Here is a 24,501-nt window from a genome sequence, read left to right as displayed (position 1 = left end):
TATCAACGAAAAAATGTACTTTTAGTTTTTAAATTTTATTTATTTCTCATTAGAGATAGATCCTTTTCTCATATAATATATTCTGAGTACAGTTTCCCTGCCCTCTGCCCAGTCCCTCCCCACCTCCTCTCCCATCCAGATCGACCATCTTTCTAGCTCTCATTAGAAAAGAACAGGCTTCTAGGACATAACAACAAAACAACAAAATATAGTAAGATAAAATAAAAACCATCATATCGAGCTTGGACAAGACAAGACATCAGAAAAATAAAAGACCTTCAAGAGAAGGCATAAGAACCAGAGACCCACTCATTTATACATTCAGGAATTGAATAAAGGAACTAAACTGAAAGCTATAGCATATGTGCAGGGGAACTGGGGCGGACCCATGTAGACCTTGGGCATACTGTTTCAGTTTCTGGGCTTTGCTTAGTTGAAAAAAAATAAATTATTTAAAAGCATAGTGTGTGTGTGTGTATGTGCACAAGCTCATGTGAATACTTACGCTGGTGCCTATCTGTGCAGGTGAATGTGAAGGCCTTAGGTGTCATTCCTCAGGTACATTTTTGGTCGTTATTGTTGTTGATTTTTTGATCTGGTTGTTTTTAGGCAAGGTCTCACTGTGTAGCCCTGGCTGGTCTAGAACTCACTATGTAGACCAGGCTACCCCTAAACTCAGAATTTTCCACCTGCGTCTGCCTCTGAGTATGGAGATTAATATTTGTAACACTCAACCTGTTTTGTTTGTTTGTTTGTTTGTTTGTTTGAAGACTTGGTCACTTAGTTTCTAGGGCTTTACCAATTAAAGCTCACTGGCCAATGAGCCCAAGGGAGCCTTCCGTCTCCACATTCCAGGGATGGACTAGTAAGTATGTGCCAATGTGCATGGCTTTTTAAGTGGATGCTAGACATCAAACTCATGCCCTTAAGCTTGTATGGCTGTGGGGAGCCAGACCAATCAAGACTTGCTTAGAGGCCCCAACGAAAGGACAAAGGGAACTTGAGTTCCATGTCCTAGCTCAGGAGTGGGCCTGGCAAGGCCAGTCTGACACTGGAACTGGTGTCTCAGAAGAGTCAAGGCTGTGGCTTCTGAAGACCGGAGTCTTCTCCCTGGGTTGTGGTTACCAGCCTTATGGCAGGTGTGTCTGCAGTATCCTGTTCTTTTTGCCACCATTGACTTAGCTCTCTAAATGATGCTGCACTTCTTCAGAAACTTGCTGGTCACAGTCGTCAGTTATGCATGACCCCCTGGTTCTATTGCTTTTGTCATAGTTACTTCTCATTTTCTTTATTTCTCATTCCTGGTCTTTGCATTCAATACCTCACCACCAGAGAGCCTTGTTCCTTCTGGTTCAGATCATATAGCAAACACTTTACTGACTAAATCATCTCCCTAAGAGAAGCTTAATGCTTATGCTAGATGTCTTCTCAGAATTTGAGTTATCAACACAGAACTCTTATGGACCCTGTCAGCATGTACTGCTAAAAAGTTGAAGCATCCTGCTCCCTTCTTCATGGTATCCCTGGAAACACTTGATCATTACATGCTTGGACTTCCTAGCATTGTTGGGGCTGTGTATTAGAGAGATAACAAGAGCAAATTTTGTTGACTTTCAAGAGGAATTAGAGGATGATTTTAGACGTCACTTTCCTGCCAGCAGAATATCCACTCCCCAGTGGGGCACCTGGGGCAGAGTCTGCTCAACACAATGAAAAATGTTAAAGACTTTTTACCCTGAAGTGGCATGATGATCTGCATAATCGATGGTATAGCTGAGGCCACTGTTATTATGGCAATGCTTACAACCATTACTTACAATTTACAACCATTACTTCAAATAGGATCTCCAAAGAGCGAGCTCTCTGCCCAGACCTCAAGTCCAACCTCACCACCCCCATTCTTCCAGAATCCAGAAGCATTGTATCACCATGACTGATTTTAATATTCAAACAACTTCATACCCACCTGGAAATATCCTGTTATTTGTGAAATCGATCTGCAGCTATTAAATTAAATTATTTTCATGTCTATGGAAAAGAGGCAATTCAGCTAAAGTATGATTAAAATGGTGATTAAAATGGTACCATTACTTCATTTTTTTCTCTCTCTCTCTGCTGTTCCAAACCATGTATCACTCCTTTGGATACATCCAGCTACCCATCAGCAGGACTTTGTTTTAATTTTGGCATCTTTTTCATGTTTTGTAAAATGAAGAGCATTTTAAAACTTTTTTTTCAATTAAAATTGATTAATTATTTATTTTCATGCCCTTTTAAGGCAATATTTTGGTTAGCGTTGGTTGTTGATTGATTGACTCAACTAAGAGGCAAGCCTCTGGACAAATCTGGATTTCCTGGAAGGATTCACCCAGTGGAGACCTTTCCCACAGAGTGAATGGACCTTCTGCAGCTGGCTCAGGCATAAAAAGGTTGCGAAAGGAAAGCTTTCGGGTTTCTGTCAGCTTGCCTTCACCTCCTAATGATAAGCACATCTCAACAATTGCTGCCACTACCAATATTATATTCACTGACATTGGAGCTCAGTTTCTTCAGCCTCCTAACACCTTCCTGGTGCTGAAGCCTGGAAGCCCTCTGGAATCATCAGTACCTTCAGTACCACACTGGGGCTACTGACGCAAACAGCCTATGGGATGGGAAAAGTATTTTTTCTCGGGCTCTGTGGTATGAAAACAGTTATTATTGGACTACCCAGTATCAGGTAGGCCAATCTAATGACGCCTTTTATTATGTATTCATTCTGCTCCTCTAGAGAACCCAGACTAATATTGGTAGTTTTTAATAACAATTGTAAAGATCTTGAACTGTAATAGCCCTTAGTTCGTAATAGTGTGCAAATGGTGGTCTTTTCTAAATCCAAAGATTTTTAAGAAAAAAATTATGGGCAGGAATTTCTTCCTGAATCTCTGTCAGTCTAACACTCAGGAGGATATGGTCTCATCCCCCAGCAAGTAATGGTCCTGAAAGATAAACAGATGGCATCACTAACACCCGAAAGTGTCAAAATATTTGAGATAAAATAACAAATTATATTTTAAAAAATGAGTCATAGGGCTTTTTGTTGCTGCTGTTGTTGTTGGTTTCTTTATGATTATGAATGTGGTGGCTAATCTTGGTTGTCAACTTGGCACACCTGCTCTGTGGGAATTACCTCCATCAGATTGCTCTGTGGGCAGGTCTGTGTCTTTCTCCACTGCTAATCAATACAGGAAATCACACTCCACAGTGGGCAGGACCATCCCTAGCAAAGGCGACTTTGAATGTGAAAGGAAGCTTCTTTTCTCTACCTCACTTCCTGTTGCCAGGCTTCTGTCTGGAGTCCTGTCCTGGCTTCCCCTGACAGTGAATTCTAACACATATAAGCTGAAACAAACATTTTCCTCCTCAAGCTGCTTTTAGTCATAGTATTTATCACAGGAATAGAAACCAAACTAAGGACAGAAATTGGTACCATGAACATTGGTGGACATTACCATGTGCTTTTTATGCTTTTGACTATTCTGCGTAAGGAAAGTAGAGAGCATTGGAGCTCTGGTAAAGCAAAGCCATTGTGTGCTGACTGCTTACTGTGCTTATGTGAAAACTTGGAGGCCAATGTTGAGAGTAATGCAGTTGATGGAGCCTGGCCTGTGAAGCTTCAGAGAGATCTCTCAAAAACTCTATCAGCACCATTCATGTGATACTGTAAATTAAGAATCTGGTTTCTGGTCAGCCAGGTCTGGAAAATAAGCTGTGATTAAGAATAGACTGGCAAGTTATGATGACCAGAGCAACACTCACCCGTATCAATTCGGCCTGTGTCTCAAATAAATCTTAAAAAAAAAAAAAAAAAAAAAAAAAAAATTCTAGGCTTGCTTTATATACAAACGTTTTGCCTGTATGCATGCATATGTGCTGCTTGTATGCCTATTGGATTCCCTGGAACTGGGGGTACAGATGGTAACAACTGCACGAATGTGCTGGGAATCGAATCTACAGGCCAGAATTAAGTGGACTTACCTGCTGAGTCATGTAGCCGCTCAGCTAAATCTTTCAAATAGACAAGCTCAGTCATGTGGCTACTTGCTTAAAATCTGCCGAAAGCCTCTTTCCCACTGTCTTCTGTTTGTTCCACTATGATAAACATCCACTTGGGACCAGGTGGTTGTGACACGTGCCTTTAAGCCCAGCAGTTGGGAGTCAGAGGCAGGTGGATCTCTGTGAGTTTGACACCAGCCTGATCTATAGAGTTTGTTTCAGGACAGCCAGGGCTACACAGAGAAACCCTGCCTCAAAAAGCAAAAAAAAAAAAAAAAAAAAAAAAAAAAATCCACACAGGATCTGTGGTGCTGCACACCTGTCCCTTGCCAGCTCTGCAGGCATCTTTTCTCTGCCTCATTTCCTCTAAGGCCCAGATGGGTGGGTCTTTTTTTTTCTCTCTCTCTCTCTCTCTCTCTTTACCATACCAAGCTCTATCTCATCTCAGGTCTTCAAGGCCTTCAGATCTTGGTTTCTCATCAGAAAGTTTTCCCTGTTTTATCATTGTTCTGTCTGTTCCCTCATCTGGTTCTGTCTCTTATTCTTTCAGGATTTTTTCTTTTTTGTTCTCTGAGTAGTCCTGAAACTTGCTCTGCCCAGCAGGCTAGCTTCCAACACAGAGATATGCCTGCTTCTGCCTCCCTAGTGCTGGAATCAAAGGCCTGTGCTACCGTGCCTGCCTGTGGTTTTTTGTTTGCTTGTTTGTTTTTAAGACAGGGTCACAGCCAGGCCTGTGCTAGCATGCCTGGCTGTGGTGGGTTTTTTTTGTTTTGTTTTGTTTTTTGTTTTTGTTTGTTTGTTTGTTTTAAATTTCTTTGGTTGGTTGATTTTTTTTGGGGGGGTTGTGTTTTCAAGACAAGGTTTCTCTGTGTAGCCTTGGCTGTCCTGGACTCACCTTTTAAAGCAGGCTGCCCCTGAACTCACAGAGATCCGCCTGCCTCTGTCTCCACAAGGGCTGGGATCACAGGCATGTCTTGTTTTTTTGTTTGTTTGTTTGTTTGTTTGTTTGTTTGTTTTTTAAAGACAAGGTAACAGCCAGCTGTGGTGGCTCACGCTTTTAATCCCAGCACTATGGACGCCAAGACAGAAAGATCTCTGTGATTTCAAAGCCAGCAAACTTGTGGTATTTCTTCAGATTCAGGACACAGAGGCAGTGATCCAAAGGGGTCCAAGGCTACATCTTAAGCTGGTAGCCGAATTTAGAGATGTGTGGAGATCGCCCAAATTGTGCTAGTTTAGGCATGAAGGGTCCACAGTTGAGGGGTTCATGGAGGGAATCTGAGGCCTAACACCATAGGGGTCCAAGAGAGGCCATTGGTGAAGACCATGAGATGTTTGCCCATCATAGGCAGGAAGCAGCATCCCTCCTTGGTGGCCACTTTAGTTCCTGCCTGGAGCACCTGTCCTAGCTTCCCTTGATGATGAGCTGTAATAGGTAAAATTTGTTGTGTCTTAAACCAGGTCTCAAGCTCCTTAGTGAAAACTAGATAAATTACTTCTTAATGAAAATCACCTTTCGTCCCTGCAATTGTAACACCCATCATAACAAGTAAAGGTATTCTCCAAAGGACAATTTTCTATGTATAAACCCTCAGTATCTTTCTGATCTGAGTCAATGTCTTATAATCAGAGACTTAATTAGAAGGACATTCAGATTGCAAAACTGTGATCTTCATTTCCTAACAGTCATTTACCATGCCTCCGTTAAGAGTTGTACCTACTGTTCTTACTAATAGTTTTGATTGTACTGACAGCCACCTACATTACCCAAGAACTGTAGTAAATGCTGCCTACTTGCTATTTCCTAGGGCTTTCTCAATGGCAAACACCTAATACGGGACATCTTTTCTCTAAGAGGGGTGGTTTCTTCCATGTCCCCATATTCTCTGGAGAAGAAATTCTCTTCTGTAAGGTACTCAGCTGGATTCATAGACTTAAACTTTAAGTTAAATTTTATGAAAGCTCCAATTGCCCACATTTTCCCTTACTGTAAATCTAGGTGTTTCTATACAAATAATGAAAATAAGCTTTTAAACGAAAGGAAATAATTATGGAGTTTAGTTTCTTTAAAGCATGTGTTAGGGGCTGTTTGAATTCCATTTGCAGGATGTGGGGGTAATTTTCATTTGCCTCTCATTGAACATTGTCATTTCAATTTTTTGTGTCATTCTTATGACTTTTACCAGTTGTAAAGTTTATGAAGTTTTCTCATTATGACACATACTTACTCAAAATAGAATAACATCACTTTCCGTCCTCCCTCAAGCTTCTAGCTACCCTCACTTGAATCCCTCCCGTGTCTTCCCATCTCTCAAAATGATAGTCTCTTTTTCATTGATTTTAATTGTTACCTATATGCACGTGTACACAAACATATATATAAATATGTGTGTGTGTGTGTGTGTATATATATATAACTTGCTGCCTCTGTTTTGTTGTTTGTGTGCACACGGTTTAAGGGCTTACAACTTTGAATTGGACAACTGGTAAGGGAGCTCATCCATGACAGTAGCTAAATCTCTTCCCAGCAGTCATTGGTCACCTATAGTTCTTTATATTGAGGTGGGACCCTGTGAAATTTTCTTTATTACTATTGTTCCAGTATTGCTTATGCAGCCATTTCGAGGAGAGACTGTTTCATAGCTGGCTTTCTTATACTGCCTTTACTAAAGAAACCTCTCTTTACGGCAAATGGAAACCATCCCAGGAAACCACAACTGGACACAATGCAGAGATCAACAAACAGACTATGTGTCTCCCAGGCTCAGTGATTACATCTACTTCACAGCTCTTGCATCTGTGGCCCAGGGAACATCACCAAAGGGTTTGAGGAGTTTTCTTATGTATTTTTCTTTTGTAAAATACTACAGATGCTTTGGTTTCCTCTGGCTTGTTCTACATAAGTAGTCTTTCTCCCTGAGAACATTTTGTTCTGCATGTAATGAATAAAATACAGCCCTTTCTCTTATTTTCTTAGACTATTTCAACAGGCTTTTCATCAGTTAGTGACACGGTTTGGTTACTAAATGTACCCACAAGCTCATGTGTTGAGGCATGGTGGCCAGGTTGTGTCAGCATTGAGAGGCCGACAGTTGCTTTTCTACATCGCACCCCATGCTGGCATTCCAACTGGTATTACGAATACCCAAACTTCCTGTTTTGTATAATTAACGTGAACCTTCAGTTGGATATTAGTGCTGAGTACTGAGTTTTCAATGAGGGATGTTGGCAAGAGAGAGTATGTATGTATGTACTCCTCAGTGAGTGTATGTGGGGCTCCCTAGAGGATCTCTCTCTCCCTCTCTCTCTCTTTCTCTCTCTCTCTCGTGTGTGTGTGTGTGTGTGTGTGCGTGCGCGCGTGCGCGTGTGCACGCCTGTTTCTTTGATGTTTGATGCATCAGTGCCCTTGACAATTACTAACACAGTTACACAATTTAATGCACACTCTTATTCACTAGGTCTTTCCAAAGGGAAGCTGGAAAACATAAGAAAATAAATTTGCTCACTTGTATTCTGGCTTACATGAATGTTATTTAACTTATTTTATTTTCTCACTATCTTTCTTTTTGTTTGAATAGAATATGAAACTCCACAATAAAATCACCTTTGATTATTTTGTAGCAGTAACCCTCCTCCAACACATAGACACAAGTACACACATACACACACATGGTGGGGGAGATGTATTTACATATCTATCATAGAGAAGCTCAGATGTAACAGTATTTATTTATTGGTTTGTCCTAATTATTGTGCCCTTGTAGAACAGGTTTTATATTTTTTAGCTTTATATAGCAGCAGATTTTCAAGTTCCTTTGCAATGTGTGTACTGTTAAAACCAGACATTGTTAAGGTTAGAGTATTACATGGAGATGAAAACAGAAATTCTTTTTTGGAGAAAAATATATCAGAAAAACAATTTTGATACACAACTCATCCCAGTAAAACTATGGCTTTGGTGTTTTTCTAGGGACAGTGTGACCTGCAGTGGCAATTTTGTGAATACCCCAGTTTGGCAAATGATCGTGACCTTTGAAGAACCATCCCTTCAGACAGATGTCTGTGAGCCGTTGCCCCACCCTGTAGTCTCTCAAGCATCCTTACCTTTGCTCTCACTTGGAAGTTCACGGTCCATCTGGGAGGGGCAAAGAGACCCTCAGAACAGAGTGATGCTGTTTATTTTCTCTTTGAGCTGAAATATCAGGATAGAAGACAAAACAGAACAGACCATTTGGTGGAGAAAACAACAAAACAAAACTGCTGGGGAAATGGCCACACACAAGACTGTGAGTTTCTGGAAGAGATGAATCACACACATCACATAGACTGCTGTGTCCAGGGTATTCCTTGGCACAAAGCAGGAACTCTGTAGATGCACAAATCTCTCTGATGTTTCTTTTTAGTGGTTCACATTCAGCCTGTAGAAACTAACAGTAAAATGTGCTACAGAACAGAGTTCTTAATGACTACAAGCAATGCTTTTCTTTTAATTTAATGGCTATTAAATGAAAATAAAATAAAGATCTTTAAAGGGAAGTGAATAAGAATTTTAAAAAACTATGCTCTATTTTAAGTGATTCCTTAAGAAGCCTCCATTATATACAGTGGTTGAATTTTTAAAACATTTTAATATCCCTCATGATACATTGAAAGAAAACATGAACAGAAGCTGAATGATTAGCACCACTTTTCACTACTCCCTCATCTCACTATGAGATAGAGAACCGATGCAGCCTGAAGTGCTAAACCTAAAATCTCAGTGTTACACATTCAGTTCAGGCTCGTCTATCATGGACTATTAATGACATCTCCTGATACACACTGTGTTTCTTGTTCCCCTCCAGAAACACAAATTGAAACAATCATAAGTGACTCAAAGGAAACTAAAACAAAGTTAATGCTGGCAAAGTAAAACAACTGAAAGTATGTAATTTGAGACAAGTATTTGATCAACTTCATAATGTTCTTAGCAACCCAACGCTGATCCAATACAAGAGCATGATCTGCTACTATGACACGAAGCTTTCTGCTACCATCATTTAAAGAAACAGAAAATAAAGAGCCAAAATTATTTCTAATGTGTTTTTTCTAATCCAAAATACTGTATAATTTCATCGTATATCAGTCCTGTTTTCAGTATTGATTTAAAAATAGTTCGAGTGCTAAAGAGAATAATAATAGTTCATTTTGGCAGACAGCAGATACATGGATTTAGGTTGCTTTGAATGATGTGTTTGTTCTATTGTGAAAGAAGTTACATGAACAGGCACAGAATGTCATAAACCAATGCATTTACCATATGCTATAGTGGGAACAAGAATAGGCAGGTTATAGCAGACCAAAAAAAAATCTCTTCTGTGGATTTCACATGCTGTCTTACAGTAGTCTTAGCTGTAGAGATGGTCAAGTCATGTAGTGCGCTAAATTAGTACATCCTAAGTGTTTGACCTAAGTGTCCCAAGGTGTTGTTAGGTCAGGCATGCAGGTTGTGAATACATTATTTTTAAGGGGCCTAAAGATAGACAGGGCAACATATTTCTTGCTTCAGTTCTCTCTGCTCTTTTTCTGCACAATCACAAAGTGCTAGCCGGTCTCAAACCAGCCTGAAAAACCCTTAATGCATATACAAGGCCTGCAGAGAGCATTATATATTTATACAAGTGCTCAAAAGTCACATGTGGCTAATGGCTACCCTTTGCTTGGTACAGACCTAAATTGTTAAGTACGTCAGAGGCTGTGGCACATTTAAATATATATTCCTCCTTGTCTAATAGAACACCTGTGGAATAAGGACCCTGTATCAGCAGGTAGAACAACATCCTGCTTCAGGTCACTGGCCTCCTTGAAGCATTTAGATTTGAGAAATTCTTTCACTATTGTTTTCAAATATTTTCTTCTACCCACTTTCCTTCTTTATTTACCCTGGAGCTTTATATAACATATGGGAGATGATCTGATACTGCTCAATATGCCTGATCCCTACTTAAGAACCTCCTGTAGGCAGGGTAATTTTGGATCCCAGGTTTTGTTGGTGGGTTGTTGTTCCCCTCCTTCCACCAGTCCTGCCTGGCTAGGAGGTGATCACTCCAGTCTTTTTGTCCCCTCCTGTTAGGAGACTCAGCTGAGCCACACCCATGTCCTCCCAGAAGCCTACCTGTCCAGCTTGACAAAAAGATGTTCCCAGCCCTCTCACCTCCCACCCCTGTCCTCCCCACATCTTGTTTACCCTCCCCATTTGATCTCCTGCCTAGTTCCCTCTCTTCATCCACTTCTGCTGTCTATTCTATTTCCCCTTCTGAGTGACATTCTGACACCCTCCCTTGGGCCCTCCTTGTTACTTAGCTTCTTTGGCTCTATGCATTATAGTATGGTTATCTTGTACTATAGATCTAATATCTGCTTATAAGTGACAATATATCATGTGTGTCTTTCTTGGTCTAGGTTACCTCACTCAGGATATCTTTTCTAGTTCCATCCATTTGCTTGCAAATTTCATGATTTCTTTTGTTTTTAAGAGCTGAGTAGTATTCCATTGTGTAAATGTGCCACAATTTCTGTGGCACAATTTCAGATGAGGGACATCTAGTTTGTTTCCAGTTTCTGGCTATTACAAACAAAGCTGCTATGAACATAGCTGAGGATAATGAGAGAACAAAGATTGACAGAAAATCCAATCAATAATTGGGCCTAACCTGAGACCCACAGATGGTAGAGAGTCAGCCTGTGACACTAATAATGATATTCTGGTATGCTTTCAGAAAAGAGCCTAACTTGACTGTTGTCTGGGAGGCTCCAGACAGCAGTGGATAAGGACAGATACTAAAACTTGCAGCCAAGCGTGGGGAGGAGCTCCAGAGGTCCTGTGGAAGTGTTGGAGGAAAGATGGAAGGACCTGGAGGGGACAGGAACCTCACAAGAAGACCAACAGAGACAACTAACCCAGTCCCCTGGGGCTTTCAGAGACTGAGACATCAACTATGGAACATGCATGGTCTGGACCTAGGCCTCCTGCATGCATGTAGCCAATGGGCAGCTTGGTTTTCATATGGGGTGCCTGGTGAAGGAGGGGTGCGCTGTTTCTAACACAGACTCTATTGCCTGCTTTTGGATTACTTTCCCCTGGCAGGGCTGTCTTGTCTGGCCTCAGGGGATGAAGACATGCTCAGTCCTGGTGTGATTTGATGCTCTGGGGAAGGTTGATATAGTGATTGGGGGGATCCCATTTCCTAGGGGTGGGGCAGAAGAAGAGGGGAAGAGGGGAAGGAGAGCACAGAAAGGAGGAGGGAGGTGAACCCTTGGGATGTAAAGTAAATTAAAAAAAAAAAAAAAAAAAGAACCTCCTGGTTCCAGACACTTCTTCAGAGTTCTGGAAGCTGTGAAGGACCCCAGTGTATCTCTCTGTATTCTTCCCACAGAATGTGTCTCAGATGTGTCTCAGATCCACTCTGTTCCACCATGCTAAGATTATGCAGTAAATTCTCAATTTCAGTTATCACAGTGATGATTCTAAAATTTGCATTTTAAATAACTTTTTATTTATTTATTTATTTTACAATTTATTCATTTTATATCCTGATTGTAACTCCCTCATCTCCTCCCAGTCCCACCTTCCCTTTCTTTTTCCCCCTATTCCTTTTTCCTAGTCCACTGAAAGGGACCCCTGTCATTTGACCCTAGCTTAATAAGTCTCATCAGGACTGCCTGGATCCTCTTCCTCTGTGGCCCGGCAAGGCCATATTGCCAGGGGGAAGTGATCAAAGAGCAGGCAACCGAGTTCATGACAGAGATTATTTAAAAATTTCGTGCAGTATATTTTGAACTTGTTAACCTACCTCAACTCCTCCCTCTCTGTCCTCCCATCCCTCTCCATCCAACTGTGAGATGACTGTTCTTTGCTTTTTCCTCCCCGCTGAGTTCAGTTTGTGTTGCACTGGTTTTGGGGCTGGACTTTTTTGTGGTCGTCCATCTTACCAGGGTTGTATCTCCCTCTCCCAGCAGCTGTAAACTGTCACCACGCCAATAGCCCCTCACCTAAGTGGTGGAATACTTCTTCCCCTCCCCCGTCCACACTGGGATTTTGTATGGCTGGAGCATGCATGGGTCTTATTCATGTTGTCAAAATTGCTGTAAGTCCATAGGTGAATCTGCCCCATTATGTCCAGAAGATGCTGTTTTCTTAAAAAAAAAATCACCCAACACTTCTGGCTCTTACAATCTTTCTACCCCTCTTCCACAAAGATCCCTGGGCCTCAGGGTGAAATTCCATTTTCTTATTTGTTGAAAATTTTTATTTTTTCTCTTTTATTAAGAAAATAATTTTCTTTAGTATTTGAATATATATTTCTATACATATTTAAATATATTTTAATATAAATTTCACATATTTGTGTGATAATCTAATATGTGTTTATGTCTCATTGGGGACAGAAAAGGAGAGATCTATAGCTGTATATCAGGTTGTTTTTTCTTATTCGAAAGTGGGCTATAAAGATAATATATTGGAATAACTTTAGATTCTGTTATCTTTCTGTGAATTGTATTAAGTTTTCCCTAGCAGACAGTTCAATTACAGTTTGAGTGCCTTGAATTTGAAGTTTGCTTTTACATACTGTGTGTCATATATGTAAAATTGTTAGAGTGTTGCCCAAGTCTCTTTAATTTGGTGGATCTAAAACTCCAAAGGCTAGTTTTGTGATTCCACTGTTTCTACACTATGAAACGCTTCATTTCAACAACTAGGAGTTATTAAATCTCCAATGGGATCACATCACTCAGGGGCAGAGTTTTTTAAGTCCTTCTAATGGCTGAGCCAACAGAATCCATGTACACCCTCAAACCAAGTACTCCAGGTTGCACTGAAACCTGTCTGGTTTAGGAGGATTTGGGATAGGGTATTTTTAGTGAAAGATATTGAACCAGTAAAGCTTATGAAAATATTCTGAAATAAAAAAATCAGTCTCTCTCAAATCTTAAAAACTTCTGGTCCAAGCATTTCTTTCAGGGATACTCAACCTGCGTTATGTTCTCCATGCTTTGACATATCAGATTCCTATTTTCTCTTTAACCTCACCACCTCGATTATCATTCACTCCTTTTTCCCTAAGGTATCCTTTTCTTTTTTTCAAAACTGCCACATTTACTGATACTCCAGACTTTCTTCACACACATTGTGTCCATAAAAACTATATGGGTAGGCCTTTTATTCAGATTTCAAGATGCTGACTCCATGGCTGTATCTAAATGGCTCAAGATCACTCCAAAAAGTCTGCTTCAATGACTTGATAGCAGTTATCAGTACCTAGAATTTGTATAATTACTTTGTGCTTCACACAAACTTCCTCACCGAAGCTCAACCAAATTAGGTACAGATGGATGATTTTTGTCTTTTCAGAATTCTTTGTGTTACTGGATTTATTTCTGCAAATTGCAGACACACAGAGTGCTGAGTTCTTGTTAAAAGTGCCAGTGCTTGCCTTATTTGGAAAATCCCTACTACTGGGGGGGTGTGTGTGTGTGAAAGTACATGGTATGATACAGATGTCTAAAGAGCTGGAGATGCTAACTCAGGGTCAGGTTTTCTTGTTCCCCGACAACTTGACGGTTGGAAATTGGGTGTCAAGTGCATGATCTGTGCCTGTTCTACCTCTTGGACTTGCTCCAGTCCCAAGTTTCTACTTATTCTGAGAGAGTGGGTTGTTTTGTTTTTTATTAAACTTTACATTATTTGTGCAGCTTCAGAACAGCAATAATTCTAGAGAGAAATTCTTGGTTAGCTTTGAGACATGTATTAGCTTATTGCAAGATTTTATTTTACTCAACAAAAGAGCAGCTGGTTGATAGGGTTTCAGCAACACTGCCTAAGCCTCAGTGACATACACAATGAGAGTGAAGGCATGATTTTAACACGTAGAGCCAGGAATTTTACAACTTGGTTTTATCTACCTTCTATGGTCATGGCATTCTTTTACAAAAAGAGATGCCAGCAATATTTTTCAAAATGTGGACTGTAACATGAACCTAAGTCTCTGCTTGCCTTCTATGACAAAGCTCATTAAGCCCTCTTGTAATTCAATAGATTTTCTATTCTCAGAACAGCACCTTCCTCCCTCCTTGGCTGTACAATGACACTTGGGAGAGTCCTAGCAGCAAGCAGCTTATAGCAGTGCTACAGAAACCCACCTGCAGCGTTCCCAGGACCTGCTCCCACTCTTGATAAGTTGCCAACCTAATTATGTATATCAGAGGCCTCCACTCCCTCCCTGGAGAGGATTCTGACTCTCCAGTGAACTGGATGTCTGAAGAGACAAGATAAACCTCATTCCAAGCCTGCAAGTTTAAAGCAGTTTCTTACATAGTTTCCATCTGGGTACCTTATAAAATACTGCCTAAAACTAATTCAGCTATGCAGGGGAAATATTAATAAAAACAGACTTGAAATGTTGGCCTGATTTTATGCATATTCTGGAAGAAGTGAAACCATCAGCAGAGAAAAAGACCCAGCAAAGCTCATTACTTGAGGTGTGAAAATACAGTTCAGCAGTAGCTTCTCCCACATCAATTCCCAGGAATGCTTATGTATCCACAGTGAAAAGTACATTTTTTTTTAAGTTCTAGGTGATGTTACTGAAATGGGACTAACTTAATAAGGCTACATTCAGAGGGGATTCAAACGTGTGTTTTAAAGAAGGGTTGCTAAAATGAGCAGAAGAAAATTAAGGTCAATGATTTTGATGTTTAATCATGGGCGTAAACCAATAAGGATGTTCTCACACTGAACGTTTAGCACTTGGAGTGTGGCAATATTCTGCTCACTTTAGAAGGGTTGCTTTCTTGTTCTATTCTCTAATAGATGAAACAAAATCAAGTCCTGTGTGCTACATTCTCACAGTGCTTGGAATTCCTACTTTACAGTAACTTATGATTTTTTTTTATTCCAAGGTGATTGACTACAATTATTCTAAAACTATAAATCAAACTTTCTGGAAGCATGATATTACACAGTGCCGACTCCATCAGATTTGCAGGAAGGTGACTTATCATAGATCTTAATATGACCGCAGTGAAACTCAAAAGGGTGATTGTTAAAGAAGCACACAGGCACAAAAGAGAGATGTGCTGGAATAGGTTTTTCTCCCTAATTGCTACTCTGGGATGCACAAAACTGTACTGATTTATTTAAAAGGAAAGTATAGGAGGAAGGAAGGAAGGAAGGAAGGAAGGAAGGAAGGAAGGAAGGAAGGAAGGAAGGAAGGATAAAAGGAAGCAAGGAAGGAAAAACAAGTAACTTCACTGAGGTTGGCCATTGGAGGTCTAGGCACCCAGTCAGCTGCGAAGGCTCTTCTTATTCACCTCAGAACTCACTCCCTCCTGCTGGCTACAGACCACTTCAATTGTCTTACCTGGGAGCATATTTTTTTCAATGAATGAATCTAAAACCAACCACACAAAACTAAACTCTAACATTTCATAGTTGGAGTCCTTGGCTCCTAAGCTAAATGACTGTGTCCAGTGGCCAACAGGCTGACCCCCTGAGAAGCAAAAGCTCAGTAATCAAAGTGTAAACTCTGAGACTACCAACTCCGAAACCATGGATGGGTCATTAGCTGTTATGAGTCACTTGTCTGTGTTAAAGAGGATGTGCAGAGGTGGGGAGCAGGAAAGCCGCTCAGCTGAGAGGCTGCCCCGAGATCACACATTTCCCCATTTGTGTGTAAGTTAAAGCATCATTACTGTGTTCACCTGAGGACCACCCACCCCACCGTGTGTGTGTGTGTGTGTGTGTGTGTGTGTGTGTGTGTGTGAAAGATTCTACTGTTCACTTGAAGAAATATGGAACACTCTTAGTCTCTAGTTGTTTTGGGTGTGTGCATGCGCACATGCATGCATCTCTCTCTCTCTCTCTCTCTCTCTCTGTGTGTGTGTGTGTGTGTGTGTGTGTGTAATATTGCCCAGAAATATTTTTTAAAAAAGATAAAATGTCAACAAACTGTATTCAATCTTGATGTTGAATAGGCGTTTCTTCCTCAACTCCCCAAAGTTTTAAACTTCTTTGAGGAAATCTAGGTGCCCTAGAGAAGAAAGTTGTAAGACTTTAATTTAAAGTTTTCATCTTTGTCAAAGAGAACTGATGTAACAATCATATTTCCTGAGTTAAGTTTTTATACTTTACCTTTTATTATACAAACTTTGTAGAGAAAAAAGGTCCAAATAGTCAAAAACTAGCTCACCTGTTTTCTCCAAAGCATATATTTTTAGTGTCTTGTACAATGTCTTGTTTTGGTTATTTAGCTAAATTTTCTCTATTTGAAGTATAATTCAAGATAATCTTATAAACATTCCTGCCTTAGATTGCACATGAACAGTCATCCAAAAGCATTGTCATTTGTAAATAGTGTTTAAATGAAATTTTCAACAATATAATATAATACTATGATAAATAGATGTTACTGAAATGTCAAATGTAAAACATTTTTACATTCAGTATTCTATAGTAAGCTGATTTGGAGGAAAAAAAGGATTTTTGTACATTGCCCTTGATTTAGAAATTTAGATTATTTGGAATCAGATTTGTTCTATTTTTCACTTTTCTTTTTTATCTTTTTAATTTATATATTGTTTTATTAATTACAGTTTATTCACTTTGTATCCCAGCTGTAGCCCCCTTCCTCGTCCCTTCCCAATCCCACCCTCCCTTCCTCATCTCTCCCATGCTCCTCCCCTAGTCCACTGATAGGGAAGGTCCTCCTCCCCTTCCATCTGATCCTAGTCTATCACTTCTCATCAGGACTGGCTGCATTGTCTTCCTCTGTGATCTGGTAAGGCCAGGCACAGGGTTTTTTTCTAAGATTGATACTGCAACCAAGGACCACTCATGGATATAACCTAGAACCCCTGCACAGATGTAGCCTGTGGCAGCTCAGTGTCCAAATGGGTTCCATAGTAATGGGAACAGGGACTGTCTCTGACATGAACTCAGTGGCCTGCTCTTTGTTCTAGTTTTTTCTTTAAATGAAATTATCTTGAAAACAAGATAGCAAATGTCTGTTTGGAATGGGTTTATGAAAATATGGTATAGTTATTGTGTCTTTTAACAACAATTAATGAAAAAAGTAATCACAGATTTGAAAAAGGGCAAAAAGGGACATATGGGATGGTTCAAAGGTAAGAAAAGAAGGAAGGGGAAATGTAATTTTGATATTAAAATATCAAAAAGAAAAGAAAAAATTAAATATTTTATTTAAAAATATATTTTCACTTTTTGATTAAATTTTTGATGCAGTAAATTTTACTGAAAAAATATTTCTTCTATGATACATTCTGATTATTTCACAGTTCCTTCCATATCCTACCCACTTTTCCATCCATTCAAATACACCCCCTTTCTTCTTCTCTCTCATTAGAATACAAACAAGCATATAAAACAATAATAATTATAATGAAGAAAGATAGATTAAAATAAAAACAAACAAATCTGAATAGTACAAACAAAAAAAAAACAAACAAAAAAAACAAAAACAGAAAAAATATAAGAGCCTAGGAAGAAGCACAAGAAACTCAGATAAATGCAGGAACACGCACACATTTACACAAACCATAAATCCCATAAACCACAAAGGGAGAATCCATGATGTATGTGCAGGGAACAAAAACAAAGCAAGCAAGCAAACAAAAATTACAAAGCACTATGAGACAAAGAACTTTCAAATAATCCATTAAGGTTTTTTTCGTGTTGACCATTTACGGCTGGTCGTGGGCCTTCATAACGGTCTGTATACCTGGGAGACTCTGTTGAAGAAAAATCAATTGTGAACGGTTATAAGTTAGAGATAATTGCTGGGTTAGGGATGGGGGCTTGTGTCCACGTCCCCTCTCAGAGCTGGCACCCTGTTTGGTACAGGCCTCTGCAGGCCCTGTCCATGCTACCTCAGTCTCTGAGCATTGATGGTGTTGATTTGAAGAATCTTGTTTTCTTGGTATCCTCCATCCACTCTGACTCCTAGAATTTTTTGACCTCCTCTTCTGCAAGGTTCCCAAAACCATGAGGTGAGAGATTTGATGGAGATAGCCCATTTAAGACAGAGTATTCCAAGGTATATCACTCTCTGCACATTGTCTAGCTGGGGTTCTCTATAATTATCCCCGTCTACTCAAGGGGAAGTTTCTCTGATGCTAGCTGAGCACAACAGTGATATATAAGAATACCAGAATATTGCTAGGTTTGTTTTTCCTGTATTTCTTCAACAGAATAATTGTGTTTTGTTTTACCTCAGTCCAGGGCTATCTAGTCTCAGGTTCTTGGCCGACTGAGCAATGTCAGGGTTGGGTTTGATCTCATGGAGTAGGTCTTAAGCCTAACCAGATACTGGTTGGTATCCCACAAGTTTTGTCCTACCATTGCCGTAGCACATTTTCAGGCGGTTCAACCATATAGATCAAAGGGTTTTTTTTTTGGTTTGGTGTTTACCTTTATCTTTTGTTAACATGCAAAGCACTTTCAGTACTAGGCAGTACTAGGCAGAAAGGTAGGCACCAGTTTGACTTCTCCATGTTCGATGGCTCATATAGGTCTTGTTTTCAGCAATAGGGTCTGTTTGTAGAGAGCAACCAAAAGCTTTGGAAATAGCTTGAGTTGTTTGGCAGCCCTTATGGGCCTTTTTGGCCAACAACTTGCTTTGATGTTACCCATTCCCAGGGCTGGAGGCTTTATATAGTGATGAGAGATACTCAGTTGTGGCTTTAACTTCCCACAATTAGATCACCTTCATATGTACATACAATGTATCTTGACCGTGTTCTCCCCCCCTTCAAATCTTCCACAATCCTACCCACCCCCCTACCCACCCAACTTCGTGTTTGCTCTCTTTTTCTCTGTCTTAAAAAAAGAAGAGACCCACAAAAATAAAAATCAAAACAAACAATAAAATCAGTGTGACAAAAGAAAACAAATCAAAAAGCCCAGGAAGAAACCAGAGTTCATTTTGTATTGCCTTACTGCTTCTGGATATGGGACCTGCCCTGGACTGTGGTTACTATACCCAGTGACTTTCCATTCAAGAAAACATAAAAAGGGGTTTCCCTTTCCCAGCAGGTATCAGTTGCAGCAGGGATCCATTTTGGCTAAGGGTGGACACCATGTCCACTTCCTTTCCTCAGTGCTGGGCTTCCGTCTGGCTTGAACCTGACAGGCCCTGAGCATGCTGCCACAGTCTCTATGAGTTCATGTGTGCATCAGCCCTCCCATGCCTGGAAAACAGTTTCCAGGAAGCCACTGTCCCCTCTGGTGGCACAAAGGTTGTGGGAGTGACAAATCACAATTTGATTGGCTTTAAGGACCACTCCATGAGATGGTGTATGTACCGTACCTGACTAAAGTAGCCAAGAACTTGAGAACTTGAGACTAAAAAGGCCATAGCCTAGGGGTAAACATACTACTATTATTCTACTAAAGGAAATAAAAACTTTTCTTATTTAAATTTTTAAATAAATGGAACTGAATGATCTCAAGCCCAGACACATATTAGACTCATGTGGGGAGGTTTAATTGCTATTTTAATATTAGTAAAGTAGGACAATGAAAACTTTTATTTAATTGAGCTATGAAAGCTCTAAGGACTGGACTACCAGTTCTCCTGAGGAGAGTTCAAAAGTCAGGGGAACACACAGGAATACTACAGAAGTCTTCATGCTAGTGGATATCTTTTTAACCCTTGAAAGTTTTAATGTTAATCAATTAAAACATACCAAAGTATGTTTTCTACTTTTATAAACTGGCAATTCCTGTACATTTTTCTTAAATTGCTTTATACAAATTCATGGAGGAATTTTATGTTTCATTAGGCATATCAAGCAGAGAAATAAAAATTCAGATTGGCCACCTTACTCTAATGACTCACAGACATACTTGTTTAGGTGGGGCTGTGAGCTTTTTATACAGCAAGGTCAGGGTCTTGCCAGGAGGGTCTAGAGGCTTGAAAGAAAGTGAGCAGCCACAGAAAACTTCATGAGTCTGATTCTAAATTAAAGTTTTGAAGACATTTTCTGTATGACTGTCAGCAAACAGTCCCCTCCAACTGCCCCTGAACTCCATGCACATGTTTCTCTCCCAACTTTATATCTTCTTCTTTTTTTGTAAAATAACTCAGTTTATTGGTTACTGTTCTGTTGTTGTGATGAAGCACTATAACCAGCGGGAAATATGGAGGAAATAATTCGGGGGAGGGGGCTTATGCTTCCAGGGGTTTAGAGTCCACCATGGTAGGGAGCAGCATGGCAAATGTCAGCAGCAAGGACAGCAGGATCCAGGTGCTGAGCAGTCACCTCCTGAGCCACAGACACAGAGCAGAGAGAACAAACTGCAAATAGGGTGAGACGATAAACTCTCAAATCCCACGCGAAGTGACACACTTCTTCAAGCAAGGACGCAGCTCCTAAGCCTCTCCAAAGGGTGTCACCAACTGGAGAACAAGTATCCATACACAGGAGCCTAGGAGGGACATTTTTCATTCAAACTACCACACACTGAATTCACTTAGCATCTTCCATATCTGCATGGCTATAGAGGCATCAGCTGGACCATGGGAAACCTACCCGTGGTGACAGCCCAGAGAAGGATGGCATTCCACCCCAACGGTCCTTAAGTTAGTAGTAGAATCTTGTGCATGCTTTGGCATGTAACAACCTTGAGGAAAGTACTGAAGCCCACTGTGGTGCGTTGACTGAAAAACGCCACCCATGGGGTCATGTATTAGAATGTTTTGTCCCCAGTTAGAGACACTGTTTGAAGGGGAAGTTTTGGAGCAACTGGGAGCCTTCTAGAGAAAACATGTCTCTAGAGGCAGTCTTTGGGAGCTTACATCCTAATCCCCTTCCAGTTTTCTCTCTCTCGCTTCATTCTCATGATTGAAGATGCGATCCCTCAGGTTCCTTTCCAAGCCCCTTCTTACCATTCTCCCCTGACATTACGGACTCTCCCTGTAGAATCAAAAGCCAAAATAAACTCTTTTCTTCCCTATAAGTTTCTTCTGATCATGGTGTTTTATCACAGTAGCAGAAACATAGCCAATACTTCTGCTGCTTCTACTTTCCAAAGCATTTGGGTTCAGTCGTAATTTTACACATCCAAAAGACACGTTTCTCACAACCTCCTCCTTGCCTAGCAAAAAAGTTTAAAAAAAAAAAAAAAGATACTCTACAAATATTTTGGGACTTAATTGTAAAATGACATTTGAGTTCAAGGTAAAGAACCCTTCTCTAGAAAGAGCCTTACATAACAACTGACAGGTTTTAAATGAGAAAAGAAGACTTTAATTTAATCAACTTGGTCTTTGTGTAACCTGAAATATAAAACATCAAGATTGATATACTCAAAAGCTACTGTGCTAAAAGCCAATGTTGAAAAGTTTATATATTTTTTGAGAATAATATATTCAAAGTTTGTATGTCTTTTAGAATAATATGATTAAAACACAGAAAAATATTTCTAAAATATGTTAAAAAGATGTGGATTAAACAACTAAATGGTATAAATAATTTAGCAGATAAGATGTCTCAATTATTTAAAAGGTATAATTATTGGTAACAATTTTTTTCTAATAAAGTTAAGAAGGTGTGATGAATTTTGTAAGAGTTTTAATACAGCAACATGGCTACTCTGGCAAGAGATCACAACCAGAGACCTAGGTCTATGTGATCCTGATGGAATATAGACATGCCCTAGTAAACACCTTCAATTCCTCTGGCTGGAATACAGACAGACCTTAGTACAAACCTTTAATCTCGAACAATGACATCTAATTGAGGGGCAGACAAAGGGGTCCAAGATATGTCCCAGTCTCAGGAGATCAGACAGGAAAGAGAAGCCACTGAACAGCAGCACAGAGAGTAGAGAGGGAGGACAGGACAGGATACAGTGGAGTTCACGGAGACAGTACGGGGCAGTTCCGTGCAGGGTGGTTGAGTGTAGTGCAGGCACTTTGGTGGAGATAAGTTAGTGAAGTTTGGAGGCAGTTTTTTTGTTTGTTTTTGTTCAGAGCAATTCAGTGAGAACCTGAGAGAAGCCACTTTGAATCAGTCAACTTGGAGAGGAATTTTGAGTCAGAACAGCTGAGTTTAACCAGCCAGCTAGAATTCAGAAATAACTAGAAAGGATGCGTTTATTTAGCAGTAAGTCTCTGAGGCTGAAAATATTCTAGGCCTAGGTTAGTTTCCTAAACTGGAAGCTGAGGCCTTCAAGGTCTGGACTTGCAGATTAAATAGTAAGGAGGCTAGAAGCTTCTAGACCTAGGCCTACTCTTATTTAAGTAGAAATGCTCTAGGCTTAACTCAAGCCATGCATTTGTAAAGCTTGGGTACAGCTCTGTCTCATCCCATCAAATGAGGAAATAAAAACATTTACAGAGTTTTCTTGCTTCTTTATAACAATGAAAAACTCATGGTTTTAAAGTGAAAATGCATCTCTGTGTTCCCATTGAACCTAACACTTAATTGCCACATGTCTTCTTGCTATGGCATTAGTGATGGATTATATTAGTCAATGTTAGCTACCGACTCCTGGGATCTTCTGAAGCTTCCATGCTGACTGTGTAACCAAAAGCCTATGCAAGGAAGCAGCTGTCAGATCAAACCTTACCTCCTACAGTTGGAGGCCTGTCAACTCAAAGGTTTATTTTTTTAAAATAAGAAAATGTCAGTTGCCCTCCAAATTGAAGTTTTCTGATGATTCAAGCAAACTTTTAATTTCTGGTGGTTAAATAAGAGAATACAACACACATAATACACACACACACACATATACATATGTATATATATATATATATATCCAGTATTTTATATATGAATATATATATATATACATATGCCCAATATTATATACTTTTGAGTATATATATATATATATATATATGTGCATATTTATATCTAGAGAGAGAGAGAATTTTAATCAAGAAATTTGTGTTCACCAGGATGTTTCAACTTGGAAGATAAAGAAATACATATACACACAAATTTATGTCTATATTTCTCTTCTAGGGTTAGAATTCCTTGACAGGAAAAAAAAACTAGAAAAAAAAAACACATCTCTATTTTCTCAATATGTATCTGTTCTTGTGAGAACACAAACTTTCTCAGTGGAAAATACCACAAATTTCAGTTACAAAGATGCTCTTTGCTTATTATTTCTATGTTTCATCGAGTAACAGAGGAGCTATGCTAATCTCATGCAAAGAAGCAGACTAATATTGTTTGAAATAGAAGATACGTTTGTGCACATGATCTGAACATATGTGCAGAGTTGAATTTCTTCGTTAAATTTACCCATGGGAGTTTGAGTATGACATTCCAACATTTATAAGCATTTAGCATATAATTTTGATAGAGACAGAGAAATAGAAGTAACCTGGCTTGTTTTTTTTCTATTTTATTATTATTTAAAATATTTTCTTACAATATATTTTGATCATGTTTTCCCTCCTCTAAAACTCTCCAGGTCCTTTCCACATCCCTATCCATCCAACTTCATGGTTTTCTTTCTCTCATCCTAAAAAGTAAAAATAAAAACAAATAAAAATAGGACAAAAATACTAAAACAAAACAAAAAGCACACACATACAGTTATGCAGTCTCTTTTTTGTGGAGAACTATTCTTGACCATGACCTGTGCTGGATTGTGGTTGATATACCCAGTAAAACTCCCCTGGGAAGAAACAAAACAAAACTGATTTTCCCTTTCCCGGCAGGCATCAACTGCTAGGATTCTGCCTGGCTTAATCCTCAGCATGTCTTGTGTACACTGTCACTGTCTTTGTTAGTTTATATGTGCAAAAGCCCTATTGTATCTGGAAGACACTGTTTCCTTGCAGTCATCCATTATCTTTGACTCTGTCAGTGATTCTGCCTCCTTTATCCCTGAGGGGAAAGGTTTTGATGAAAACATTCCACTTGAGCTGAGTGTTCCAAATGTTCCTATTCCTTGCATATCATCTACTTGTGGGTATTATTGTTAATTATTATCTACTACAGGAACAGCTTCTCTGATGAAGGCTGAGTGATACATTGATCTATAGGCATAATGATTCTAATCCTATTCACAAACTAGAATTTCAGTCCCTATAAGTTCCTATCAATGGTTCCTGGTTCTCATGAAACTCCATTGTATTCCCAAACAATTCTGTTCTGCAAGTTGTCACCACTGTTTTCTGTAACGAATCACTCCTTGAATGTCTTTCCAAGACTCTCCCACTGGGACGATGTGACCTTGTCATTTCACAGGGCTGCGAATGCTCTAATTCACATTTGCTTCCTAGAATGCATCATCCTCTGCATGCACGCATTACCGCCATAGAAAGATGTTGGCTGGAGACTCATCCCACTATCACTTCCGTTTTCTCAATGTCTCATCCCAATTTGAGCCATTCTGACACTTACTGCTCCTTCTTTTGCCATTCTCAGGGAAGAAAAAAAAATGAATTC

This window comes from Psammomys obesus, unplaced genomic scaffold (genome assembly GCF_907164565.1).
Source record: "Psammomys obesus unplaced genomic scaffold, mPsaObe1.curated_primary_1811, whole genome shotgun sequence".
Lineage (NCBI taxonomy): Eukaryota > Metazoa > Chordata > Mammalia > Rodentia > Muridae > Psammomys > Psammomys obesus.
The sequence above is the reverse complement of the archived record's forward strand: the minus strand, read 5'-3'. Positions refer to the sequence as shown.